Source organism: Podarcis liolepis, assembly GCF_965112155.1.
Source record: "Podarcis liolepis genome assembly, chromosome: 12".
NCBI lineage: Eukaryota > Metazoa > Chordata > Lepidosauria > Squamata > Lacertidae > Podarcis > Podarcis liolepis.
In genome coordinates this window covers 34,498,371-34,504,359 of record NC_139563.1, presented here as the reverse complement: position 1 = coordinate 34,504,359, position 5,989 = coordinate 34,498,371, and the positions used below count along the sequence as shown (strand labels likewise).

The following is a 5,989-nucleotide window of genomic DNA, read 5'->3' as shown; positions in this document are numbered from 1 at the left end:
TCAGTTCATTGTAGATTAGTTCCCAAAATGATCTTACTTTGTCACGTGTCCACTACATATGATATAAATCTCTATCCTTCTCTTTATGTTTCCAACATGATCTAATACTCATTTCATGAGGATTTAAAATAAGCAATTAAGTCACATATTACTGCGAAATGGGGAAAATTGAATTTAAGTTTGGAAAAAATGAGAAACTGAGAGAACCAGAAATTGTTTGGTCCTTCCATCCCTACAGGGGACATAGGCCTCCTCTGGTAGTGAAGTTTGCCTAGCAACAGGATGCAGTTACCCTGCTGATTGGTGCCTCTCCTCACTTAGGTGGTTAGCCCTGGTTCTCAGTAGTTATAGGAGCAGTAGCCAAAAGAGGCAATTGGGGATAGTAGTAATAAAAGTCCTCTTCCGAGCCTTCTTGGTATTTCTGACCACATCAACGCAATGCATTTAAAACACACATATTGCTTAAACAATCATGGCTATCCCCAAAGAATCCTTGGAAATGTTGTGTGTTCAGGGTGCTGGGAGACATGACCTCTGTGGTTCATAAGAGACAACAGCCAATTACCTTCCTTTCTTTAGGCAAACAATATTTGGCAGTAAAATGCTGCATCCATTCAGCTACCCACCCACAAAGCCACAAACAAGTTGCCGTAGTTTCAGCCTCCCAGGCAGGATCATGACAAAAGTTTGTCAAGTGCTTGACCTGGATCACAATGCTAGAACTGAGCACTCTGTTATCAACAAACTCTATCTTCAGTTACTATAATGAGCTAAACTTGTGTAAGCCTTGCAGATGCATCTACATGATTTATTCATTCAAAGCATGACTTGGCTAATTAAAGTACACCTTTTGCTTATTACATTTTATGGACTCCATTACTATAATGCAGGCAGCCCCAAGCAGCTTGACACAGAAAATTGTCTCCTGGGTGGGGGAAAATATGAGACACACGTGTCCTTTATTTCATCCTTGCAGAATGTTGAATGGCGGCAGATGACATTTTGCAAAACAGAACAAATTGTGAGACAGCTACTATAAAATTGAAATTTACAGTCTTAAATAAATCTAAGAAAACAGTCTGGATTGAAAGTGTGTGTACATGTGCAAACAGTTATATTAGTCATCTTTTCCACCCAGGTTAGCCCATCTTATCAACTGCTACATCATTTTACAATCATGTAATCCTGTTAATTTCAATGGTATTCCTAGAAATTAACTGAAAATCACTTTTTTATAGTTCTATGATGCAATATTAAGAAAAGGAAATTAGAAAACAATGGAATAGTATGTACAAAAACTACAACAAACATACTTCATCACCTTAGTCTTTCTATTCTTCTTAAGAATTTCTGCTATGTGTATCTCATTCCCGTTTATTATAATTGTATATATCTAATATCTAGTTTTTCATGGACCCTGGCATTTTTATAGTATGTCATTTCCAGATGACAGGCTCAGTAAAAAAATATGGCTTCGGTTGCACTCAAGAATTTCATTTTGCAAATGTTATCAGGGAGATAGTAAGATTATCTGTGTATTCAATCAGTTGTGGGAAATTTGTAATACCTTGTCAACTCTTGGGTTAATATGTTTTATACATGATCCTCCTCAGAGTCCTTGAGGAGAATCTGTGTTTGTTTCAATCATTAATCTGTCTTCTTTGATACAAAATAGGCTACAGATGACCCTGTTATATTCATTAGGCAGATATGGTCCATAATATCAAAGTTAATCAAAAGAGTAGGTCCAATTTTAAAAATAAACAAATATTAGCATCCTATCACTAAAAAAATTACTCAGCCACAATCACAGAAATGGTGGGACAGTCACTCACTAAAGATCAAAGGTGCCATGCTGGGATGCTTCGATGATTCCCTGATCTCTTGAATTGGAAAGAATTTATGTGTTTCCTGGTTGTGAGCAGTAAGAGGAGGTTCTAATAAGTAGGCCAGTGGCTACTAAAAGTACAGGATCTCTGTTTTCATTTGTATTAAAATTATGGTGTACTTTTGTTGCAGGAAACTGAAGTCCTTTGCAGCTGTTTGGCACCATTTCTTTGTATCCTCAGATAGTAAAAAGGTTTCCATTTTTGCGACACCAGTTTCACACTTCTATATATTCGCACACAAAAAGTGAGTTGGAAGGGGGGGAATTATTGTTGCTATTTTATTTGAGTTTGTCTGATGGTACTGTAATAAATCTGCTATTACATATATTAGCTTTTTTTCTTTTCTTTCTGTTGATGTTACAGTTCTGTTGGTGTATACTGTACGCCCTCCCATCAGATGTCAAAGAAATAAACAACTATCTAATGTTTAGAAGGCATCTGAAGGCAGCCCTGTTTTGGGAAGTTTTTAATGACTGATGTTTTAAGGTATTTTTTATCTTTTGTTGGAAGCCGCCCAGAGTGGCTGGGGAAACCCACCCAGACGGACAGGGTATAAAAAATGAATTGTTGTTGTTGTTGTTGCATTTCCTTGGTTTACAGTCACATGGAAAGGAGTGAGCTCTCAAGAGACATATTTATAATGAACATGTCTAGGTCAGAGGCAAAACTTGAAACAATGGAAGAGGGCTACTTTCTCTACTTCAATGACTTGCAATATAGCCCAGAGGGAACGTCATGCTTATGTGTTGAAGACTTTCCTGTCATCACCAAACTGACTTACCATTGAGCTATTTTGGAAACTACAGTAGTACCTTGGGTTACATATGCTTCAGGTTACAGACTCCGCTAACCCAGAAATAGTACCTCAGGTTAAGAACTTTGCTTCAGGATGAGAACAGAAATCGCATGACGGCAGCGGGAGGCCCCATTAGCTAAAGTGGTGCTTCATGTTAAGAACAGTTTCAGGTTAAGGACGGAACTCCGGAACGAGTTAAGTACTTAACCTGAGGTACCACTGTAGTGTTATGGCTGTTTAAAGTAGTTTCTCTCTCTTCTTGTGGATGCGTCTTTGAAACACATCTGACTGCAATAAACCACAATTTCTTGCGCACCTCTGAGTTTCCCCCTCTCTTTTCTTCCGTATGTAATATCTGTCAGAAGCTCAGCCTACACTCGAGTAGGACCCTGGCAGAGACACATGCCCGACTGGCATGTTCCCTCCCTCCTGGTCGATTGTTTGGGAGCTTCAAAAGCTTTCTTCTGCCCGAACATCACAGCAACTGATGCCAACCGACACCGGCACACTTAGGAATCTGCAGAGTTTGCGCAACTTGCGTAACAGACCTCAGCAACTCAGCATTTTGGCTAATCTATTTTATTTACATACAAACACACACGGAGCACTGCAACATGGCTCCCTCTCTCTCTAGCATCAGACAGCAAAGAGAAAAAGAACAAAGGACAATAGCCCCGCTTCACGGAACACAGTAACACAAACATCCTGTTTCCGTCACTTCCCACTCTGTGGAGTCAAAACATATACCGTCATGTGAAAGACAACAATCCCATGACTGCAATCATGCAGCAGGAATGTCATGATCACAGCCTAAAGACGAGTGACCTGAGATCTTTTACAGGTATGCAAGTCTGACTGATTTCTGCTGGGCTCACACACAAGAATAACCTCCACAGGACTGCACTCAAGATAGCAAAATTAGCATCGAGAGTTGTCATGTTCTCAAGAAAGGACACTAAGGACACACTTGGTTATGACTATATTTCCATGAATAAATATTATAAATTTTGTGGTTTATGAGTTCTTATGTCAACCACCTAACCCATTGTAAGTCTTTTCCTTGCTCTTTCCTTATTAACCTTCTTCCTGCCTCCCACAGGGCTATGTCAGGTCTACTGCTCTCACCTGAAATGCATTTATTTATGGAATGGTTAGGATTTAGGTAGAAAAACATTGTCAGTGATGGAATAATCACAATGGAAATGTCAGTGGATACTTGTTACATGCCGTGTCACCTCCATGTTGTCATTAATGATAACATGGGAAATGCCACCTTTTTCACTGGGAATGTGAAAATCTACCAACATATTATTGCCAATTACAAATTGTGTTTCTTTAATATAATGTGAAAAACAAACCACGTCTATCCTTTTCAAGCAGGCAAAGTTACAAGAATGGATACTTGCTTGAAAGAAGCCTGTATTACAGTAGCATCTTTAGTCTTAGTGATTTGACTTGTGATATATAAGTTGTATATTTGTAATTTCTTTGGGTGTGGAATTGATTGGTTATGTTTGTACATATTGTATTACAGCGGTGCCCCGCAAGACGAATGCCTCGCAAGACGGAAAACTCGCTAGACGAAAGAGTTTTCCGTTTTGGAGGTGCTTCGCAAAATGAATCTCCTATGGGCTTGCTTCGCAAGACGGAAATGTCTTGCGAGTTCCTGAGGGTTTTTTCTAAGCCGCTAAGCCGCTTATCAGCTGATCCGATAAGCCGATAAGCCGCTAAAAGCCGCTAAAAGCCGCTAATAGCGCTAATCCGCTAATCCGTCAATGGGCTTGCTTCGCAAGACGAAAAAACCGCTAGACGAAGAGAATCACAGAACGGATTCTTTTCGTCTTGCGAGGCACTACTGTATATTTTAATACATTAACATATATAAATGTATAATGGAAAACACATAATATACTCAAGCCCTTGTTACCAAGGAGAGCACCTGAATGTTACCAATAAACAGTATTCTGTAAAACTATTTGGTGTTTTCATATTTTTAAAGGGGAAAAAGAACTGTGGAATATTGAGATTTTGGAAAAAATCTTTTGGAAGATAGCTCACAATGTGTCCAATGCTAGTGTTATTCAGAATAGACTCACTGACCTATTAATGAGCATGTCTAACAGGTCCATTAAGTTCAATGGGTCTACTCTGTGTAGGACTAGCATTGGAGACAATCTTTTGTTTTCCAGGTTATTGGTTCCTAAACTGCAAAACACTAACATGACTGTCCTTCTGGATACAGGATTAACCCTAAGTGCTAGAGATGTGGCAATGAGATTGGCACCTTGCTACATATGCAGTGGGCTTGTGAGATGGCTGAAAGCTACTGGTCACTAGTTTTGAAGCAGTTGGCTCCATCTTAAATGGACCTGTTTTCCAAATCTAAGACTGACTTTACTTTTTTAGGACAATCTAGATTATTTGTAAGCTTTGCCATATTATTCACCATATGCCTGATGGCATCAAGGACTCTGGGAATTAGCTGTATGGAATTAGCTGCACATGGAAAAAAATCATGTTGGCGTTGAGCAAAAGTATATTGACAATTTCTCTGAGAACTAGCATCCATTCATAGCCTAAGCCAACCCAAACTTGTTTTGGTCAAATGTTCTGTCTTCATATGATTGTTCTGGTATGATCATATCAAACTATTTTTTTATATGTCCTGGCTCTTTCTTACTTCTTTTGCTATACGTTTTGCGCCCTCATTATTGTCTTTATTCCACCTGAAAATTTTCAAGGTTTTACATTTATTTCCCCTGTTATTGCTATTACTTTTTCGTGTGTGTGTGTGTGTGTGTGTGTGTGTGTGTGTGTATATATATATATATATATATATATATATATATATATATATATATATATAAAAAATAAACCAATCAAACCACCAAATACATTTGTGGAGTTCTTACATACAGTTGATTACAAAACAAACCAAACAGGAGTGGAGTCTTTGGAAACAGATTATTCCTTATGACAGCCTTCCCTTCTGCATTCAGGATGGAAACCATTGATGTAACTACCGGTACACGTTATCTGTCCTTATTTGTCATACCCCTCAGTACTGTATTTTGCTGCATCAGCTTGTCTGACAAAGCGATTTGCCAAACCTTAACTAACCAGCTCCTGTGGCGAATAACATGAAATAAATGGCTGTAAAGGCAGAAGAAACAACAGGGTTTTAAACAGAAGTAAGAGGATTTCTTCAAGCCCCAGAAACCCAGTGAAGGATGTTTGGAGAGGACTGTCTTGAGACCACACCCTGGTGCAATTATTCCCTTTGCTTGTATCTTGATGGTCTTCC

General features: G+C 38.8%; 1 long non-coding RNA gene across 1 annotated transcript; it reads left to right on the top strand.

Annotated features, from left to right (window-relative positions):
• The first annotated feature begins 745 nt into the window (after positions 1-745).
• Positions 746-2,375, top strand: LOC310690247. Its single transcript, XR_014518010.1, has 3 exons — positions 746-1,179; positions 2,020-2,133; positions 2,253-2,375. It is a non-coding gene; the product is annotated as an uncharacterized lncRNA (long non-coding RNA).
• Positions 2,376-5,989: the final 3,614 nt, after the last annotated feature.